Here is a 23073-nt window from a genome sequence, read left to right as displayed (position 1 = left end):
TCAATCTTTTTTTTTTTCTTTCTTGCTTTTTCTCCCCAAACGCCCCCAGTACATAGTTGCACATTTTAGTTGTGGGTCCTTCTAGTTGTGGCATGTGGGATGCTGCCTCAGTGTGGCCTGACAAGCGGTGCCATGTCCACGCCCAGGATCCGAACCAGCGAAACCCTGGGCCGCTGCAGTGGAGCACGCAAACTTAACCACTCCACCACGGGGCCGGCCCCAGAGATGCATTTGTTTTTTAAAGTTACTAAAAAATTACTTTTTTCCTGGTGATGTTGTAGACATGTTTCCCAAAATGTTATGAGAAACAGCAGCACCAGATATTACTAGTGGTGGAAGGTGGCGAGTTAATGATCAAACAAATTTGGGAGTCACTGAATTAAGTAAGTTTCTTTCTATAGGGTTTCCAAGATGTTGGCATTGTTCCCCAAACTTACCTACCTGACTGGGGAACACTACGTTTTCGGCACCCATTGCAGGAACAGTGTTCCCCCTCACTTACTTTGGAGAAAGTCTGCTGTGCATAATGACTTACTTTCTATTTGAACCTGCCATTGGATGTGGCTATTACAAAACTCAATTTTTGCATCTATATAATGTGGATAATAATCAATCTTTTACTATCTCAAAGGGTGGTTTGTAAGGGTCAAATAAGGTAAAATATATGAAAGGACATTAAAATCTGAAAAATCAGGGGCCGGCCCGGTGGCACAGTGGTTAAGTTCGCATGTTCCACTTTCCTGCTGCCCGGGGTTCACCAGTTTGGATCCCGGGTGTGGACACGGCACCGCTTGGCAAAAGCCATGCTGTGGCAGGAATCCCACATATAAAGCAGAGGAAGATGGGCATGGATGTGAGCTCAGGGCCAGTCTTCCTCAGCAAAAAGAGGAGGATTGGCAGTAGTTAGCTCAGGGCTAATCTTCCTCAAAATAAATAAATAAATAAATAAAATAAAATCTGAAAAATCATAAACCTAAGGCAGCCTTGTGTGGTTTTGTGAACATCTTACTATTTAACACAGTTTATTTATTTATTTATTTTTATTTATTTATTTGTTTTGAGGAAGATTAGCCCTGAGCTAACATCTGCTGCCAGTCCTCCTCTTTTTGCTGAGGAAGACTGGCCCTGAGCTCACATCCATGCCCATCTTCCTCTACTTTATATGTGGGACACCTACCACAGCATGGCTTGCCAAGCAGTGCCATGTCCGCACCCAGGATCTGAACAGGCGAACCCCGGGCCGGCGAAGCAGAACGTGCGAACTTAACCGCTGCGCCACTGGGCTGGCCTCTGTTTAATACAGTTTTGAGTTTGGAGAAATAGTGGTGGGGAGCCTTGCTTAGCCTACTGCTGATTCTTCTTTGCTAGTATAAGAAAAGCTTCTAGCAGACTGGAAAACGCAATCTGTGGAACAAGGATTAAGGGTTAGGTGATGGAAATCTTAGGTGCTGTTCAGAACACTCCTGGGCTCCGGGGTCCGAACGCTCTCACTAGAAAGCCCAGCTCATGCCAGTGCGGCTCCCAGCAGAGAAAAGACTGGAATCGGCCGTCCAGGAACACCTCGACTGGACAGGATTCGAGGGCTTCAGGAGTGGAACTGGACACAATGAGGAGGAGTAGGGAGGTATCAATTCAAGAGCTCCTCAACTGTTACCTCGGTGGCTTCTAAGGCAAATGCCCTGAGATCACCAGCATGGGCATCCTGCCACTGGTCTCCTGCTGCTCTGGGCAGGAGGTGCACCTGGGCGCCTACCTCGAGGTGAGGAACTCACCCTAACAACTGGATTGGGATGCCGGACCTCACCTGAGCAAACTGCCTGCTTTCCAGCAGGGGGCCTGCCTGTCACCAGGGACAGCTCCTGGACCACGTCCACCCTTACTCGTGTCCACATCTGCCTGCTGCGGGTGCCAAGGTGAAGGTGCCCACAGGCTCCCCATCCCTTTCAGGCTTTGGTGAGAGAGAGAAGACTCCAGAAGATTCCTCTCAAGTACACATAATGAGAATATCCAAGGTCCTGTTTTATTTCCAAACATTCTGTCTCTACAGGTAGAATTAGCTCCATTTCACTGTACATACGATTTAATTTTTTCCCTTAGCAATGATCTGTATTATTTACATGAGGCCCCAAATTCACTCAAGCTCAGGAATCAATATCCCAATGACATTATTCCATCTTCTTTCTATAATGTCTGATTTTTTTCCAAACCTTTGAGCATCTGCCACACACTAAACATGTAAGAAAGTGCTACCTTTCAAAAATTATCCAGGATGCGTGCAATATGTTTGAAGATGCATATTAAATGTCTGAAGCCATAAGAATTCATAAGGAAATGTAACAGTGGTTGTCTCTAGGGGGGAAAATGGGAACTGGAAGTCAGAAGTAGGAAGCAAGGTTATTTTCCATGGTATATTTTAAAATTTTAACATGTATATGTGTTCAATTATAAAACATTTTTTAAATTTAAAAAAATCGAGAGGCACAGAACCACATACACCCTTCCAGGGTTATTTGTCAGACCTGCAGCTTTTACTTCTCTTCTGACAAAATGCCTTGATCTCCCTGGTTCTATGAACCGCCTGGAAAAACTCCACCCAGAAAGGTCCTCTGGAAAGAATGCTCAATATCAAAAGAGCTCATTTCCCTAAAAAAAAGTCTCTCTCCTAGAAAACTCAGCCAATACCAGCTACCAGTCTCCAGAGCCTTCCTTTGACGAGTCTGGCAGAGAACAGAACTATGCAAACACAAACTTTTAAAATCTTGGCTTATTTCTCACAATGCAACTCTCTTTCTACCAGTAAAGACTTTTCCAGAAAGCTTTCAGGGTTAAGAGGAAGATAACCCAGCCTGCACGCTATGGTGCTTCGGTGTGCCAGGCCTTGTGCTAAGTGGGAGACAGACATCCCTTGAGAGGCAGGGCTGCTAGGATCCACACCCGGCAGATCAAGTGTAGGCAGGAGATGAGTAACCTGCCTCAGGCCTCACGACAAACTGCAACAATGCACGTGCTCTGGTCCGCTTTGCAAGCTGCTTCATTTCTGGGGCTGAATGCGGGGACAGGATTATTCCATACAAGCCAGTATTCATAACTCCCCATCGCCTCCAGAGAGGCCCGGCTGCCCCATCTCATTGCCTTCTTTGCACCTCCCTCTGCCCAGAGTGCTCCTCCCAGGGTGGGTCCCTTCGTGCCTCTGAGCTTTCTTTCCGGAAGGCCCCCTCTAAGCAGCCCTGCTCCCCCATAACCACCTGTCACGTCTGCTGCTTTTTATTTTCTCTACAACACTTATTACTACATCACATTTTCTTCTTGTTACCTATTTCCCCTTTCTGTCCCTCTCATTCTCCCTAGAATATAAACTCCAAAAGGGCAGGGCCCTTGTCATTCTGGTGGACCACTGTCATTTCCAGAGCCCACACAGCACCTGTAGCAGGGGTTTAAGGAAGGTAGTTGAGAGACATGCAAATTATTTAGATCTCTCTAAGTCCCTATCCCCCAGGGTGGAGCCCTCAGTTTACACAACCCTGGAGAGAGACTAGTCTTTAATAGCACTTTCCTCTAGGTAGAAAAAAAAATCCAAGTATGCACAAAATTGTGAGTTAGTTGAATGTGAGAAGAGACCAGCAAGAGAGGAGCCCTTCCTTGACATTTCAGCGTACCCAGCGAGCAACTGGAAGAGGGCGGCCATGTCTCGCACGCACAATGAACCTCCTTGGGCCTCATTCATGAACTTCAGGAAATCTGGGGGCTTCCAGCTCTGGGAGGCTGCGGTCTAGTGGGTGTTCCAAACAGGTAACACGCATCCCTGCGGAGGTGCAAGGTCACTCCAGGGTCTAGGCGGCGGACTATTTTCTTGTTTCTAAGTAGTCATAAGCGTGTTTTATACTAAGTATTAGAAAGGAGAGCTAGCGCATCACACCTCTGACTTCGTGGCTACTATCACTTGGCCTGAGTGTAAAACAGTCAACAGAAAAATACTAGGTAGGTATGAATACTGGCGAAACGAGAAAGAGAAGTCCCCGCAGCGGTGCGCGAAGTCCAGGACACTTCCGATTTACTCCTGTCCCCTCTGAGGCATCCGGAGGGATGCTGGAAAGCAGAGACGTTGGGCAAAGGCTTGGAAAGGGAGAACACTGGGCGTGGATAAAGCAGCTTAACGCCTGGGGGCTCTTCTCTGAAGAACTGGTATTTTCAGTCCAATTCGCCCTGCATGTTTTGGGATTTTTTCCCCCAATAACTTTCAAACCGCAGAATTTACAATTACCAGTTTCCATAAGCTTTAAAGCAACATATTTTCTGTACAAAGTAACAATGAGTAAACAGCAGAGCCCTGAACACTAATGCTGTAACCCCTTAACCCCGACACTACCTTTCTCTGTCTTTCTTTTAAGGTCCCTGCTGCAAACATGGTTGTCAGAACCTTTAAGAAGCACAGCTTCCCCTCTGGCCCTTTAGAAACAGAAATTTTCTCCGTAATACACAGGAGAGGCCAAGAACACCTCCTCAGCCCGTTGCCCTGCAGCGCTTTGGGAGGCCAGGGTCAAGGGCGGGTCTCTCTGCCCTCCCTCCATCCCGGCCAATGAAGAAGAGGGAAAAAAGCTTCTGCTGAAATGTTAACTACAGAGAGCTTAAAAAGCGGGTGGGGAATACTCACAGAGAGAAAAATAAAGCTGGAATTAGATGTCTTAGTGCTTTAAAGTCATAATTCCAGGTCAGTGACTGAATTTTTCTTTTGTGTTACAAAAATACTCTAACCAAAACAAGGCTATTACTAAGGTTCTCTCAAGATCTTCAGAAAGGAGAGCCTGAAAAACTAATGTTTATGTTTACATGAAAGAGGATGACTGCAAACAAACAAATAGAGAGGAGAGTGGACAGGCAGAGCGAAGAGGACTTTGGGGGCAGTGAAACTATTCTGTACAATACTCCCATGGTCGATACATCATTTACATTTGTCAAAACCTACAAAATGTACACTACCAAGAATGAAGCCTAACGTAAACTATGGAGTTTAGGTGCTAAGGAGGTATCAATGTAGCATCATCCACTGTAACAACGTACCACACTGGTGTGGATGTTGATAGTGGGGGAGGCTGGACCTATGTGGGGACAGGGCGTATAAGGACACTGAATTTTCTGCTCAGTTTTCTTGGGAAACTAGAACTGCTCTAAAAAGTAACATTTAAGAAAAATTGAAAAATTACACTTGCTGCAAATCACAGTCATTTTTTTTTTTCCAGAAAAAGCCAGCAAATAGAAGCTGATCTTTTTCCCTTACGTGCATCTACTTTACTCAGGCCCAACTCAGACTGAAATCTAGAAATTTCTCTGCACACATGCACGATACTTAAAATCAGTTAAAAAGGTGCCAACAAGAGCCTATATTAATTCCAAGAAACTTGAGACCCAGCAGGCTTCACAGAATGCAACTCATGCACTCTCTCCCTGGTCTGAGAAACACTTTCAGACAGCATTTCTATTTTATCTAGCTTTTCGTTCAGTAAGATGGGCCCCTACCTTGAACTTGATCCTCCGCTTTGTCACTTACTCAGTTCAGATACAAAGGATGTTCACTCCTCCTCCTCCTAAAGGAGAGGACTTGGTTGAATGAGGAACGACCTTTAAGTGGTAGCGGGGATCCTTTATGACCAAATCCAGACTCCCTGGGGAGCACAGTGGGTGGGTGGTCGAGGAGGGAGCTTGGAGGTAGGCCCAGCCAGGGAGCTGAGGCCGCAGGCTCATCTGAGTCTAACCTGGGGTCAGTCTTTTCCTTCCGTGTTTTAGAAAAGTACATACAATATTAATAAAACAACTCAAAGCCAATTTCACCTGTCCTCTGGATCCTGCCACCTCACTGTCCTTCTTACTCTCTACTGACTCCTTCCCCCCGGCATATGAATACGATTCAGGTCTCTCCCACCTTAAAAAAAAAACACAAAATTCCCCCCCAAACTCATCTCCAGCTCCAGCTCCCGCTCTCCTGCTCCCTCTCCTGGAAAGTCAAACCTGAAAGAAGTCCCCGCACTTCCCTTTCCTCGCCTCTCACTGGTCCCTCTGCACTCTCCAGTGTGGCTTCTGCCCATCTCCCCACAAAACTGCTTTGCAAAGACCACTAACCACCTCACTGCGGAGAATTCAGACGACAGACCCTGTGGTCTCATCTTACCTGAACTCTCAGCTGCATTCATAACACCGACCACTCCCTCAGCTCCTGGTACACAATATCCCACCAGTTCCCCTCCTCTCTGTCTGGCTGCTCATTGTGGCTCTATGCCCTTAACTCCTTCTCAGCCCTGCCTCGGAATCTTCCAGTTTCTTGGGACCCTCTTCTCTTCTCCCACTATGATTTCTTTATAAGAAAATAATCCACCCAAGTGGCTTCAATTATCACCTATAAACTGATGAACTTCCAAATTTTATCCCTCAGCCCAGACTTTTTACCAGACCTGCTAATCTACCTACTTATCCAACATTTCCACTTGGGTGCCCCATGAGCCTCTAGAATTCAACATCTCCAAAGCAAAACCCACCCTACTCCCCACCGTGCTCCTCCTGCAAGTAGCCCCCGTTTCAATATGCAGCACCACCATTTGTCTTGTGCACTGCCAGAACTCCTTCCGAGCCCCAATATCAATCCCCATGTCCTGTGGATTCTACCTCCCAATATCTCTCAGAACCATCTACTACTCCTCCTCACCCCACTACTTCTATCTCAGTCCTTTGACACAATCACCTCTCCCTTGCTCTAGTTCCTCTGTAATCCATGGTCCATATCTCAACTGAAGAGAACTTGTTTAAAAAAAAACCAAGTTGGATCCTGTCCACCTCTGCTTGAAACTCTTCCATAACTGCCCAGACCGTAAGATGAAGTTTGAAACCTTTAAAATGGCCTAGACACCATAGGACCCTTGATGAACTCTTCAGCTTTCTCTCGCCACTTCCCCATCACTCTCTATGCTCAAAGCCCAGGGACCTCCTTTCTGTTCTGGAATATTCTGGTATGTTCCATGCTCTTTCCTGTCTCAGGGCCTTTGCACATGCACTTGCCTCTGTCTACTATGTCTCTCAGATCAAAATCCTTCTTCCCTTTTTTGTTCTCTGCACCCCCTTGAAGTGAAAATAAAGAGTATAAAACCCAAAGGAGAACAAAAACTGAGAGAAAAAGACGAAGAAGGAAAAAGAGGTGGGTTTATATCCTTTTATTAACTGTACTTTGCCTTCTCAGACCATATTCTTTAAGTTTAAAAGAAAATGTAACCCAAGGAGATTGTGCCTAAACTAGAACAGAGGTAAATTCCCAAACGGTATTAAACAACTGTGAGAGGACTGATTTTATTTTCTGCAACTGTGAACAATCAAAAAGGTGACTGGAGGGGCTGGCCCCGTGGCCGAGTGGTTAAGTTCGCGCGCTCCGCTGCAGGCAGCCCAGTGTTTCGTTAGTTCGAATCCTGGGCGCGGACATGGCACTGCTCATCAGACCACGCTGAGGCAGCGTCCCACATGCCACAACTAGAAGAACCCACAACGAAGAATACACAACTATGTACCGGGGGGCTTTGGGGAGAAAAAGGAAAAAATAAAATCTTTAAAAAAGAAAAAAAAAGGTGACTGGAGTCCATCATCAAATGTCGTAGAAGTAAAATGGGATTAGTGCCAATGGTCATCAATATTTCCTAATACAGTATGTCATACGTCCTAATATGAATAGAATTAACATAGGAGAGGGAGAAGAGGCTAGCTAACAGCCACAAAGAGCCAAGGCAGACAGGTGGACGGACTGATGGGTAAAAGGAACTCTTCTCATGAAACACAAATTATACCACTGACCCCCTCAAGTTGGAGTTCCCTCCCTAAGAATTTCTTAGCTGTGCAATGTCCACTATAATTTGAGCAGATACTGTATATTGGATAATTCTGTGAAATCAAATGTGTCCCTTTATAAAAGGGTTTCTCTTAGCTCTTATGAGGTTGGCAGTTAAGCCAGGGAAAGGCGGAGGAGAAATGAGAGCTATGGGAAATGGAAAAACGGAAAGAAAAGAAAATCTGAGTGGGCATGAGGTAGGGAGGTGAAGAACATTGGTCCAGACCTAAAGCACAGAAGAGGCTGAAGTCCAGGTTTGCTGACCTCGGGGCAAGTCCCTCTTAGTCCTGCCCCTCCCCCATCCCCAGAGGGCACCAGCTCGCTAACCAGACCCACATCTCTAACAGGACAGCACTGCTACCACCACCACGTTCCACTGGGCTGGTGATTTATTTGGGTGTATGTGATTCCCGCTGTGTGATAAGAACTCAACAGAAGAGAACAAATTAAACTTGGAACATATGCAGTAGAGAACTTGACAGTCTTCAGGGGCACTGTCTCCATCATCTGACCCTTCAGAGCATAGCACACTCCCAGGCACACAGTAGGTGTGCAACAAATATTTAAGGAAAGGGTTTTTTTCCTCCCCCTTATGTGCTATTGAAGGAGCTTTTTATTTCTAACCTTCACAGCTAAAGAATTGGTTTTCATTTTTTCAAATGAAGGTGAAATATTTAGATCGTTTCTGCTGAAGGCTAGGAGGGCAAGGATTATAAATTAACCTTAAACTGTTATTACAAAATATTTTTATTCATTTCTACAAATACTTTTGAGCACCTAAAATGTGCCAGCCAGTGTGCCAGGTACTGGGAATAGAGTAGAGAACAAAAGAGGCAACGTCCCAGAAAGAAACCTTATATAAAGAGTATTGGATGAATAAAGATCATGAAAATACAAACTCTCACTCGGAAAATATGCAACCATTAGTTTTTGAAGGGCTACTCTGCAGACAGCAAATAAAAGATAAAATAACCCTAAGTCAATTAGAAAATTTCAACCACAGATTGAAACACATGTCAGATACATTACTTTATACATCACATTTAGTCAAATATTGTAAAAAGGATATATATATACACATATATCTCCTTAAAACATATAAATCCCAACCAGAAATGGCAACAGACATTATAAGTATACCAAGTATGTTTGAACAGCCAGAGCTGATATTGGAAGTCAGATCAAGGACAAATGAGGGCTCTAAAACAGAATTTCCCTCAGTGTATACAAACTGCGATCTCATTTACAAACATCTGATTTGTAAAAATTTGATTTGCAGAGATTTTTGCCAGCATAAAATCATAGGTTCTTAGGGTGGAAGGTCACCTGACCAGGTGTTCCTGTAATAGCTGTCTTATTGAGAAGGGCTTCTGGTAAACTGGTTTAGGTGAGCTAGTGTAATTAACACCCAGGAGGTTAGGATGCGGTTTAGCTGTGCCAGCTGATCTCTCATTCTCAAATGCTAATCCCACAATTCTTTAGCATCACAAATATGGACTAAGCAGCTCACAAACAAGTGCCTACCTATGTTAGTACATACAGTTTTTATTCCATCAATAAAACCTTAGCTGTTTTCTTTTACAGGAACAGGGAGAAAAGCACAGATTTTCTGACAGACCTATTCGGTGAGGCAGTTTCTCTCTCTCTCTCTCAAAAGTGACCTCAGTTCTTCAGCAACTCACGCAGCATGAGAATCAACTGAGTTAAGTCTGAAGCAATCACATGGTAAAGGTTACACACAACCTACCTAAGTGAGGAGACGGGGCTTTGTTGACCAGGAGAGATCCCGAGCCTGTGAATCAGGATCACTTCCTGACACTGGACCAGATTCTGCTACTCAGTCTCTCTGGGCGTCCATTTCTTCACTCTACCCAATTAGTTGAGGTGGTCAGAGGTGTTATCCACTCTTGAGTTTTTAAGAAGGAAACTATGCTAACACCCATTCTATACAGTTTACCCATCCTTCTCCTGATATTTTAAATAGGGAAACTAAATCTGATGTGGCTCATCCAAAAGTGACCGCCTTTATCTGGAAGAGTGGACAAAGCCAGGCACAGCTTCATCTGTGCTGGGTCCATGCAGAGCTTCATGTGTGATTACGTTAGCACGAGTGGTCGGCGTGTGTGGCCTGCTTCTGCATGGGTGGGACCCAAGTGAAGAAGGGAGCAGCCACCCAGTCCCTTCAGTCTCTTTTAATGATAACTTTGTTGGTTTTAATATCTGTCACTCCCACTTGAATGTCAAGTCCATGAGAAACGTGACCTGTCTTGATCTTTACTGGGTCGTCAGTGACTACCACATAGTGGGTGCTGAATAAATATTTGTTGAGTGAATGGACAAGTGAGAGACCTGGGATACAGTATGGATTTGCCATTTACTTCCTGGGACAGGCTACTTAATCTCTCTAGCCTATGAGACTGTTATGAGGATGAGCTGGCATCATGTACACTGAGTATCTACAGTACTGGATTGATCGTGGGGTCAAATTCTTCAGGAATGAGATGTGTAGTCCTGATACCAAGCAATTGATGCACTGAAGGCTAATAATCTAATTACAATTCATACTTCATGATGCAGATAATATTTACTGACTTCATTTCTAAACAAGTTGGTATAAACTAAATTAAGACTAAAATGTGAATTATTTGATGAGTTATGTCAGTTGAGCGAGTATTTTATTTGTCAAGTAGGGAACGAGAGTTAAGAGAATGACATAATCTTTCAAATTAGCACTTTTAACACAGAGAGGGCTTCTGTTATATGTAATACATTGCCTGAAAGTTTCATATTCTTTATTGTATCGATGAGATCTTTTCTGGTTGTAAAGTGGCCATGAGAATGTTTTTTAAAACTATTATTAAAAAAAACCCTGTAATTTATCATCTGGTCATATGTATTATTTTTAATGATAAAAGTTTAGAGGGTCCTAGTTCCGTATTCTGTATGATTAAGATATTTGTTTATTCAAACAAATTTGGAATATACTTTACTGGTATCACAACATTCTAATGAAAATTATAGAGATCAATTTCTATAAATTCATTGTTTATAATTAGGAAAACAAATATTTTCTAATGAGATGGATGATTTCATTGAACACTGAAGCCTTATATGGTCAATACTTGTAAGTCATTTCAACTTTTAGCTGTTCAAGATCTACTTAAAAGTTAGTCCAAAATTAATCCTTAAACATTTTATACAAAGTGTATTTTTATATAAATTTTATGTAAATTTATACAAAGTATTTAAATTATCTTCATGATATAAGTGAGCAGAGAATAAAAGAGGATTTAATTTTATTTTTATATTTGAGTGAGTTACACATTGGCTCAAACAGGGATATCTACAATTTAATATCCATCTTTCTCTAAACCTTACAATTTTTATTATTTGTCTTTTGATTATCGTTATTTTCTTACCGTAGATGTAGGTTCTTCAACTGGTTTCTTTGTATATTTCCATTCTTTCATCTGTGCTTATAAATATTTTGTGATTTTTTTGGGGATCCTCTGTCTTAGCTTTCAAAGAGAATATTGAGAATTGTATACAACCCCTCTACTTTTCTTCCAGCCTGTCAATAACCTCTAACCAAGAGAATGTTTTTTAAAAAAGTTATCCATCATTGAGTGCATCCTTTGGGTTTTTACTACTCATGACAGTGGTATTCCCATCATCCCTACCTAACAGATGAGAAACTTGGTAACTTGCCCAAAACCATTCAGGTCAATTATTCTCCTTTTTTTTCTTTTTTTTTTCCTTAGGAAGATTAGCCCTGAGCTAACTACTGCCAGTCCTCCTCTTTTTGCTGAGGAAGCCTGGCCCTGAGCTAACATCGTGCCCATCATCCTCTGCTTTATATGTGGGATGCCTACCACAGCATGGTGTGCCAAGCGGTGCCATGTCCGCACCCAGGATTCGAACTGGCAAACTCTAGGCCTAGGAGAAGCAGAACGTGCGCATTTAACTGCTGCACCACCCGGCCGGCCCCTAGTCTCCTAACTTTAATGTGGCCTCTCCTTGGTAAGAACTGAGAGGGGATGTTAGTTTTGCTCCAAACTTCCTATAAGACTTAGCCACTTACCTCTCCTTTCCTTTTATTCCTACTGTCTCTTTTCCTTGTTTTCCTTTTTGCTCTGTCACCAAAGTGTCCTTAATCCCTTGTTATCTGTTGTCCCCAACTAAAGGGCTACATGTCTGTGGCTGTCACTTCCCAACAATGTTCTCGCAGCAAGAAGTCAGGCGACCCCAGGACTATGCAATCCGTTCCCCTCGCCTGTTCCGGCTGGGCAAGAGCTGCCTGCCAAGAGCAGCAGCCAGGGAGAAGCCTCCGCGGGAAGGCGTGTCATCCTGTGCCAAGAGGTAAACCCTGGCCCCATAAAGCGCCTTAGTATTATTAAACATTTTCTATTTGTCAGGTACTTTATAGTCATTTTTATTGGTTCTTTTTACTAGTCACAACTCCGCATCAGAACTGCGTTCACTTTTTCTTTTAATTAAGTGCTCTGAGTGAAGTAGAGAAGACTGAAGGCCTTGGGGAATAAGTCTTCCACGGCCGAACAGTCAGGAAACAGAGAACCGCAGAGAACCGAGACTGGCTCCTAGGGAGCATCAGGCCCGATGAGCAGTCGGCCAGCCCTCGACCGATGGCTGCAGAAAGGGCTCCCCAGGAGCTCGACTTTACATTAAGAAAAGATCCCCAAATCAATCTGACCATCATTTCCAGCACGTGCTGACATCTGGAAGACTGGGCCATCCTATTTCACCCTAATCCAGAATGTTCCTTTTTCTTTTCCTGAAACTCCCAAAGCACAAAAATCACATTAAGATTCTTTTAGTTTTTAAAAGACACATCCATCCACATACTGGTGTCTCGGCATCCTTTTTTCCTTTTCTTTAATGCCTAACTGCACCACTTTTATAACTCTGGCTCTAAATTACAGCTAAAAAAGAACCGCTATGTAAGAAGCCTGGACCTGGAGTGGGAACCGGAAATTTAATTTTGCTTCCCAGTAGCAAGGCGACCTTGAGAAACTGCTTAACCTCTCCTAGGGCCAGTTTTTCTCATCTGTAGCAAGGGTATAATCACAGTTCCTATTCTCCTCCTTCAGCTTGCTTTACTATATATACAGAACATCACAGGACTTATCCCATGGTCAGGGTTTATTCTTCAGGTTACTTATCTGCCTCCTGCAGGAGACTGTGAGTGAGTCCTCCAAGGACCAGAATTTTATCTGTGTCCCCACCGTTTATCTAACCCAGTACCCGACACTAGGAAGTGCCCCACAAAACTTCCTTAGAATGAAATCACATACAGGAAAGCCCTTTGCAAACTGTAAAGCACCGTTCACATGTACCTTAGTAACCGATTATTCACAATATGGTCCCACAGGCCTGAGACGTGAAAGCAGTGATGCTAGGTACCAGAGGAGCCAGGATTTTAGGAATCGTAAGAGCCGTGATGACAATGCAAACTGGGACCCATTACCAGTTCTGACTGTCTTTGGGTTATTGCACAAATAATCTTAAAATATGTGGATAACAACAGGGTGAACATTTAGAGGGGCTGATGTACAGTGAGATGTGGCAGCCTACTTCGTCCTGGGACATTAAAATAGCAGTGTACTAAGTCTTTTCCAATCAATGTGATAGCAAAGAAAAGGCTTAAATTTTTGACAAGGCAAGATTTTATTTTTTCCGAGTTTTCACATTCTCCTAACACACTTTTTTTTTTTTTTTAAAGATTTTATTTTTTCCTTTTTCTCCCCAAAGCCCCCAGGTACATAGTTGTATATTCTTCATTGTGGGTCCTTCTAGTTGTGGCATATGGGACGCTGCCTCAGCGTGGTTTGATGAGCACTGCCATGTCCGCGCCCAGGATTCGAACCAACGAAACACTGGGCCGCCTGCAGCGGAGTGCGCGGACTTAACCACTCAGCCACGGGGCCAGCCCCTCTCCTAACACACTTTTAAGGTTTAAATGTTTAGACTTCCAGTTGAGTCAGGCCACCTTTGGTCCCATTTCTCAGAGAGCGACGTACACTGTTTCCTCTCCAGCGGTTACTGGGGAACAGTCATTTAATGAGATAAGACCCTCTTCTTCCTCTCCACCCAGCCCTCCACCCGACTTATCCTAGACATTCCCATTGGAGCTTCTCCAGTGTCTTTTCTTAACTATTTCTAACTTATTCCTCACCTTCAAATTCCTGCCCTTGCACACAGTAAGTGCTCAATAGATGCTTTTATAAATGAATCCTATTTTCAGAGCTTTTCGTACAGCATTCTCCTTCACCTTGACGTTTCTCTTCTTAGATCGTCACTCACATCCCAAGCAGTGGTTCTAAAATACATCACTCGCAATAGTAGTGAAATGCTGGGAACAAGATCTATGATGCCATGATCTTCTTCATAAGTTAAAAGAAATAATAACTTGAGAAACACACCTGTAATTTTACCACTCCCCCCTCCTTATAAAATGAGCCTGAAAACAGTGAAATCATCAGCACTATGAATATCCTACCATTAACTGTAAAAAATTAACATATGAACGAACATCGAGTTGAGAAGAAAAAATGAAGCTAACATAATCAGTTTTCTAATATTCTTGTTATACTTTTATTTAGGTCTGTGTGTTTCTGCAACAATATGTTTTTAAACCACTACTCAACCCCTAAAAACTAAATATTCTGCAAGTTTCCCTTTTTTTTTTTTTGGAGTAAAAAACAATGAGATATTTGTTCAAGATGGAAGAAAATATCTAAAATCTATTTATACATAGTTTTGTCAGAAAGAATGTCACAAAATAGAAACCAAAATTCCAGATGAGCTGGCTTAATAAAAGAGTTATGAATTAAAGTTATTACTTATTAGGTAATAGAATATAATTCTAAAACCCCATGGACTTATCCTATAAGGACTGTGATGGCTGAATAATGTGAATATTTGAAGGGCAAATTAAATTAGAGGTAATTAATCCCTGTATCGTCCTACAAATCATTTCTATTTTGTAAGCATTCTGTCAAACTAAAAACAAGTCACAAGAGGTCATTAATCGGTCAGCAACGTTGCATCAAACACCGACCAATTACTCCGATTCTGCGGTCTACTTAAAACATATATTAGTACACGTCAACTTTAAGTGGGACGTCTACTGGTTTATACAGTCTCCAAGACAGAAGTATTAGAAAATCATAGTCCAGTTACGCATTAGGGAAATGCAAATATAGTAACATAGGATCTAGCCAAATACAGGCCCTGCTTTCGGAACACTGAAACTAGACTTTACGAAAGTTATAGCTACATCAACCTTGACAATCTTTGAAGAATCCCAGTACGACGACCGCTCCCTAATTCCAAACCATTCCAAATGAAATTTAATCTCCCGTGAAAAGCTGCTGATGTCATTCTAAGCCAACTTTTGTGAATCCGCTGGCATTCGGGCAGCAATTCTGCCCATCAGAGAGCTCCCTCTGCCCGCATCAGCACCTGAAAATGTCCAAGGCTCTCTGAAAGAAATGGGAAGGGTCTGCAGAACGAACCTAGGAGGAGGCGTGGAGCTACATCCCGCATATGTGAATCTGAAAGAAAAGTAGAGGAGAGAAAAACAGGCCTGGGGTAAAGCATCCACATGGATGGGCCTTTTGAGGTGACTGAGAGGGAGGAGGGCCCAGTGAGCTGGAGCGCAGAGGCCGCCCTGAGATTCCGTCTACTCGAGACCAGAGGAAGTGCTACTGGCCCAGGCTATCGACACCCTGGAAAAAGAAACAGCGGAAAGGCCCAGCACAGCACATGGACAAGCTATGTACACGAGAAAAACTGAAGGCTAGGACTTCATCATCAAGATCAGTAGTTTTTCATATGTAAAACATTCTGCGCTAAGATAATAAAATGATAGAAAATGCTTTAAGGACTTTTCGAATAGCAACCAATGTCACACTGAGGACCTTCTGAGGGAAGTCTTACCACCAGCCCCATCTGACCAAGGGGGAAAGTGAAGCACAGGGAGGTTCTGGGCAGAACTGCGATTTGGCCCAGGGCATCTGTTTTTTTTTTTTTTTTTGAGGAAAATTAGCCCTGAGCTAACTACCGCCAGTCCTTCTCTTTTTTGCTGAGGAAGCCTGGCCCTGAGCTAACATCTGTGCCCATCTTCCTCTACTTTATACATGGGACGCCTAGCCCAGCATGGCGTGCCAAGCAGTGCCATTTCCGCACCCGGGATCCGAACCAGCGAACCCCGGCCACCGAGACGCGGAACGTGCGAACTTAAGTGCTGCACCACCGGGCCAGCCCCTGGGGTTTGTTCTTAACCACGATGTGACAGGACTTCTCAAAACAGGTGGATAAGTCCCCAGAGTCAGGAAAGGCTGGGGATCACACATAGCAAAAAGGAAGCACGTTACGTCCTGGAAATATTCTTTTGTATTCTCTGCTTTTTCTTTTGTTTTCCTGTATTTTAACAAGTTCTCTCTTCTTAAGTTGCTCTAGGAAAGTACGTAAGGTAGTGAAAGGAATCGAATGTCATATCTTCTTCTCTTTACTGGATTCTTTTATTTGAACAGTTGATAAGAATTCTAGAAACAACAGACCACGAATTTGAAAGCACAGACTCTGGAATCAGACAGGCCTGGATTCAAATCCCAGCATAGTTACTTACCAGTTGTTAGACCTTCAGCAAATGAATCAACATCTGATAACCTTAGTTTCCTCCTTTGTAAAATGGAAATAAGAACCATAACTCCCTGAAGGGCTGTGTGAGGATTACACGAGAGACCAAGTAGACCGCTGCTCCTAAGTGACGCCGCGGCTGCCGGTTGGGGACCACATTAAAGCCCTCGGTACATCTTGGTTATTATTAATGATTACACTTCACTTCAAAATACAGAATCAGAAGTTGGGACAGCCAGGAAGGAATCATGTTTGTCTCTGCGGATGGCAGCCCAATGAGATGAAAGCCTTATGGCCCGGCACTCCCTTCATTGACTCCTGCCTGGATCTGGTCCAACCGGCCACTCCCTGACCCAGAACAGCTAGGAAGCCAGGATGGTGAAATAGTTCACATTTCTAAGTTCCTTAAAAACTAGATGGCAAAAACCACAGCGAATTCAGGTATCAGAACTAATCCACAAGCTCAAGAAGTTTGTCTTAAACACTTATGTCTCAGACTCCAATAACAAAATGGAGGATTTTCTCATGAATCAAATTTATATATAGATATGTGTATCTCTATCTATATGAACGTATTATCCATGAACATTTCATCTAAATAGAGGGGGAGGTAGGGAAATCTATAACTATTAAATTAGAATATATACTAATATATACTTACTAGCTTGGTCCCTGGCATGTGGTGGAAAGGGTCCAAATGGGAATGAGAGCTATAAATAATAGTTCCCTTTTTCTTGTGTCAAAAGAGGAAGGATGGGGACTGAATGGTGAGACACTGGACTGAACTGGATGAACCAGGACTGGGGACATGGAGTAAAACTAGAAATTGATGATTACAAGCTTCCAAACTAGTCTTGACATTCTAATTTGGTAACCAAATTACTCACAAAGGAAGCAACATTCATCTCTGTCATCCTTCAGCATTCCTTTCCGAATTCCTCATTTTTTCTCAGAGGTCGACAACCTAATGCTCTCTTAAATCTCTCAGCCCTTTTCAGGTAGCACGTTTTTACCTCCTTCCTCACAGACCGGATCAAAACGCCCATCTGCCAGCGTTCCCTGCCAGGTGATCAGGAGAAAGCAGTAATTCAAGGTGTGAATGAGTCTAGACACTCCCAGGAAAGGTTTGCATTATAAAGATGAGTTCCAAATGTCTGTATTCTGGTGGAGATGGGGCTGAAAGGCAGAGAATGGGCTGGTGATGCGGGAATAACTGACCTGTTTGCGCACATCCCCAATCCTCTCCTCCAAGGTCTCCCCAGTTTTCCAGGCTTATATAAACACACTCAACACAGGAGACCTTCACCACCCTCACACTGCCCCTTCACACCTTTGCGACCTTCCCTGCACCCCACATATTAGAAACAACCAAACTCACTGCCTGGAGAGCCAGCAGTAGCTGGACTGTTTGTAATCACTAAACACGAATCAGCAATCTCAGAATGTAGTGTGTTTCCAAAAGAGGAAGTCCCCACTGGGGTTCCCAAAGCAGCCCAAGAGGAAACTGCTGTGAAGAAAACTCCCACTAAAGCTCAGACACTCTGGACTCACAATACTGTAAGATATTTCCTACTTCCATTATTTTTGAAAATTCGGTGACCCAAGACTTAGACAAAATTCATGATGAAATGAAGAAAAAAATATCAGTCACTCATGAAAGTTTGCTGTCATATATAAATGCATCATTTTTAGGGAAAAAGAAAAGGCTTCATTAAGTTGTTAAAATATAAGCTGAAAGGAAGGAAGTCGGGCTGTAAAGAAAGTTGAACAGAAGGACGTGGAGAATTACTGAAAATCTAAACCTCGTCTAATTCGGTTGGCGTCCTTTAGTAAGGGTGGATACACTGTGGTCTGCCGTCTTGTTTACAGTCATGGGTGTTAGGTACTACAGTCTCATATGCAGGTTTTTCTTTTTCTTTTTTTGGGTGAGGAAGATTTACCCTTAGCTAACATCCGTGCCAATCTTCCTCTATTCTGTATGTAGGATGACTCCACAGCATGGCTGATCAGTGGAGTAGGTCTGGGCCCAGGATCTGAACCTGCAAACCCTGTGCCACCGAAGCAGAGTGCAAGTAACTTTAACCACTTGGCCATGGGGCCGGCCCCTCATATGCAGGTTTAATCTCAGCCCAAAGCCCTTGCTGTAGCCAGATAGCTCAAACTGCTTAAACACTCATTTATTTCTAGACCATACAGAAGTTCATTCTCTATTATAAAGACTCGACATCATTCAGAGTCCATCCTCTCTTGAAGGAGAATAGCAAGCAAAGAGAAACTTCTACGAATCTGAAAACCCAAAAAGCCTAAAACTGTATAGAACCTAAAACTTTAAAAGTTCATCTGTTTCTGCTGTGCTGTTCATGTATCCAGCAGGGAATCACTTCACCTTGAAGTCCACTAACTTCCTGGTTCCCTTGCAAACCCCTACTGAGGGCACGGGCTGCATCCCGCTCCTCTCGGCAGCACATAGTATGTAGAAAGAGGCTGAAGTATTGAAGTACTAGTGTTAAATTAAAAAGTTTATTGCTCAGCACAATGTTTCAAATCCTAACACTACGTTTTCTTTCATTGAGTTTTATCAAGGTCAATCAATATCCCTTCTTGGACCAACTAATTCCCACTATCCGATACCCTATCTAAATTCTCCAAAGACAACTTTCAAAAAGCATCCTGACTGAATGGTAGAATGCAGTGACTGGTTGATCAGGGAAATAAATTAGGTCCTTGAATAAACGTTCCAGCAGATGTCAGACCCACAGATGACTTGCTGATATTTGGTCCTGAGATTTTTAACACAGGCGAGTGCACAGCAACTCCTGTATTGATTATGCTTTTAACATGGCAGTTAAGATACCAAAAGATAACTTGAAATTGAACTTTTTATTAAATAACTGAAGTGGAGCTTTGACTGGCCTACGCCAAGGTGAGAAATTGCCTAAGCGGCCTCATATACAACAGCAGTCCTGTCAGAGGAAGGAGCTCTTCTTGCTTGAAATCTATTTGCAATGACAAGAAGATGGCCTTTTAGGTGACATTCGTTAGGGGAGCCCAATTTTAAAATCAGCGTGACACAAAGATTTAAGTTTTAGATGAATGGGATCCACACTCTCCCTTGGCAGCAAATACTTATTTTTCTATTTCCTGGATTAGATTTAATACACAGTGAGCTGACCTATATGTGCGTTTACATCAATTTAAAATAATACACCTGAGTATTGATTGCAATATCAATATGCAAAAGTAAAAGTACAGATTTTTCCCCAAATGACTGTTGCAAAACATTGAGTGTGTCACCTTTTAACTTTATTTTGATCTAGTTTTAATAATTAATGAGGTCAAAATCTTGCCTGTGAGACCACTTGCTAAGTGGAAAATAGATTAATTTATAGGTTTCTGGTACAAAAGCTGCAATGGTAGGTGCTCAGTAATTGTTTCCCGAATGAATGAAAACAGTTACATATTTATGTCAATGACACTTAGTTTCTCTACCAATTTGAACTTTCCATAAAGGAGAGCAAACATCCTTTCAGTAGAAAAAGGAATGTTGCCACATATTAATATTAAAAATCAAGAAAACATCCGTTTTAAACACAGCAGTTAATCCTAATAGCTCCAGATAACCACTGCAAAAAAGTCTTGTTACAATTGCTATAGCTATTCAACACATGACTCGTTTCCCATTTATAGAAGTTAGATTCCATCTTTTCAAGAAAATAAACCTCTCGCCCACCTAGTGTCCAAATTCAAAATAAGACTTTGGCAATTATTTCAATGATACATAAAACGCGTGTTTCTCCTACCAAGGAGGTAGATGGCACATTCTCTCTCCCTTCCCACACGGTAGCACCTGAACCAAAGGAAACTCCCAGTGCTATCAGCATCTGGCTTGTCCTCAAAGGCAAGGTCGTAAATGACTGCGTGCGCCCCACGGGGAGGCTGCTCCAGTTTTCAGCTCGGAAACTCTAAGGAATGACCCTGGCTCCTGGTGAAGACAATGGAACAGAAATAGTGGACATGCACCAGTGACCCCAGAATCTTTCCACTAACAGATTTCCTATTTAGAGAATTCCTTAAAAGGATTTCAGGAAATAATCTGGGTTAGGTCAAGCAAGTGCAACTGAAGATACCTTTGTCACAAGCTTACGGATGCTTCTAAGTGTATTTTAGGGAGCGACTTTTCACATTTTTTGCTTGGTCCTGGAGAGAGTCTCAGTCTGTAAAAACTTTAGCAACAAAACTATGATACTTAGAATCTAAACTCCTATTAATATTCTTTTTTGTGTAAATGATAAAGACTAAAGTTACACATCTTTATCCTCCATCTAAGCTGAAGTACTGTTCTCTGAGGCAGGAAAACTGCTGTATTTTTCAAGCACAGAGCACAGCTATGAAGATGTGGGATATGGCGTTACACCTTTGGAAATGTACCACGTGATCTCCACCTGGAGCTGGGAGGCTGCACCAGTAACTGGATCCTAACAGCTGCAGGGAAAAGGGGACTAAAACTACCATTGACTTGAACAGAGCCATTCAAGAGAAAGAGTCTGTTAAAGTGACCATCACCACAACCGCCCCGACCCTTCCCGCCCCCCCGCCCCAAAACAACCAAAGCCAGGTACTTCACAGGAATAAAAATCACAAATTCCATAATCTTTGCTAATCCTCAAGTGCCTTCATTTTTCAACCAGTTCCATAAATGACACACTTATCAACACCCTCAAGAAGAGAGTTTCTTGGTTTTTTTGAGACACTTGCAATGTCAGAAGAGAATCAAAGCATGACAGCATGACTGCATTATCAAGTCTAGAAAATATGGTCAACCTTGGAATTCAGCGCGACACCACTAGATGAGGTCTCGTCAGGATTAAGGTTAGACAGCCAGTGTTTATAATTAAGTAGTAATGACTGAAGCTCGAGGTACACAGGGCATTTCCTGAGGATTAATGACCAGCTTGAGTCGTTGAAGACCTAAAGCAATGCCTTGGGCCAGTAACCCCGGCCAGTCACTAATCCCAGGAAACGCGCTCGGCCTCAGTCACTACAGTGATCTTAATAAATACAGGAGGGAAAAGTTCAATATCAGCTTCCTAGTTAAACCAAACTTCTGTTTCATACTCAGAATGCTCAGACTTCACAAACTGGAGTTACTAAAGAGTTCCCTTAAACTTTTTAACGCTGATGAAAAAAATTTTACTCTAACGTAAGTGAACAGCTGACTGTAAAACATACGCAAAGAGAACTTTTGTAATGTTTTAACTAGAAGGGACATAGCTAAGATAATGCTTGAGAGCCACAATAATATAACCAACACACTCAAATCTATATTTAACTGGGGAGTTACCGGATAGTAACTCAAGAATAATTACGGAATCAGCATTGAAGTTTATAGAACAGATGTATCTCAGTGAAAATAATTTATCTCGGTTAAAATAAAAGACTGAAACAGCAACTGCATTCCTTAGAACAAAATAAAACCAACTAAACAACCCACCCCCCCATCTTTTGTGGCTCTTTAGTCATGATTCTATATGACACTGACGTCAAGCAAACAGCAGACAGATGCCAGTAGACAAACTGTTTCCTTATTATTCCAAGCCAACAGACACTTTAACAAAGTTTGTTAGACTTTTAACTCTTAATTAATCTGGTGCTACTTTAAATCAGGACATTTTAAGGGTTTTTACTTTATTGGAAGAAGTCGAATGCCTATTTTTGCTTTCAAACAAAAAGCAAAAACCCGAATTCTCCAAAGAGAAAGAGTTCTCCTCTCCATCCTTAAATCTCCCTAAAACCACCTCTGTCTGTCAGAAATGTTCTCTGAAACACAGAGAGACGCACGGCCGGCAGGTCTCACGTATTTTAGAGAAGCTGGGAGTTTCTATGATCATTCACAACCCCCTTCTTAGTTGGCCTTGAGGCTTGCTGATGAGCTGGGAATCGTCTGAGAGGGTCAGTTTGTCCAGAACTGGAATTTCCACTTTGGAAAAAGCACAGAGGTACCTGACATCTGTTCCTTGAAGGGCCTGCACTACCCCTCCAGACTTAGAGTCGAAATTCCTACTTTTGCTTGATGGCAGGGAGGTCAAAGTTGTAAAACCTCCTGTGGCTACTCCTGCCTGCAGAATAGAGCACAGTCCCCAAAGATCTCTGGTTTCTGGCTCCTAAAGAAAAGTATCCAAGAGATGAATATAACTTTAATAATACAAATATATTTCTCTAGGAAAAATAGTAAAACAAGCAGCATCCACTTGGGCCCCCAATCTCGACCTAGAATTTGGTACTGCTTAGAATTAAATAATTTTAATGTCAAACAGTTCCCTTATTTTTAATGAAGACACTGAAACCCAGAGAGGTGGATTCATTTGCCCAAGGTGGCACAGCTTCTGCGCTAGCACTCTTACTTTGGCCTTCTTGATACTCTACCCTGCTGTTTGTCTTCATTGATTGTCTATCTTCCTAAATCTTATCTGCCCCCTAGATGGTGAGCTCCGTGGGGCTGGGGAAAGACGGCAATGTTTTAGCACCGACAGTGCTGGGCACCACGGGGCTCGCTA

At 42.8% G+C, this 23073-nt stretch overlaps 1 protein-coding gene across 5 annotated transcripts in view; it reads right to left on the bottom strand.

Moving 5' to 3' along the window:
* KCTD1 (potassium channel tetramerization domain containing 1) overlaps positions 1–23073 on the bottom strand; it is a 189982-nt gene that overhangs the window by 66296 nt on the left and 100613 nt on the right. The gene's annotated exons all lie outside the window — the stretch shown is intronic.

The sequence above is a fragment of the Equus asinus genome, chromosome 7 (assembly GCF_041296235.1).
Source record: "Equus asinus isolate D_3611 breed Donkey chromosome 7, EquAss-T2T_v2, whole genome shotgun sequence".
Classification (NCBI taxonomy): domain Eukaryota; kingdom Metazoa; phylum Chordata; class Mammalia; order Perissodactyla; family Equidae; genus Equus; species Equus asinus.
This window is presented reverse-complemented; position numbering and strand designations above follow the sequence as displayed.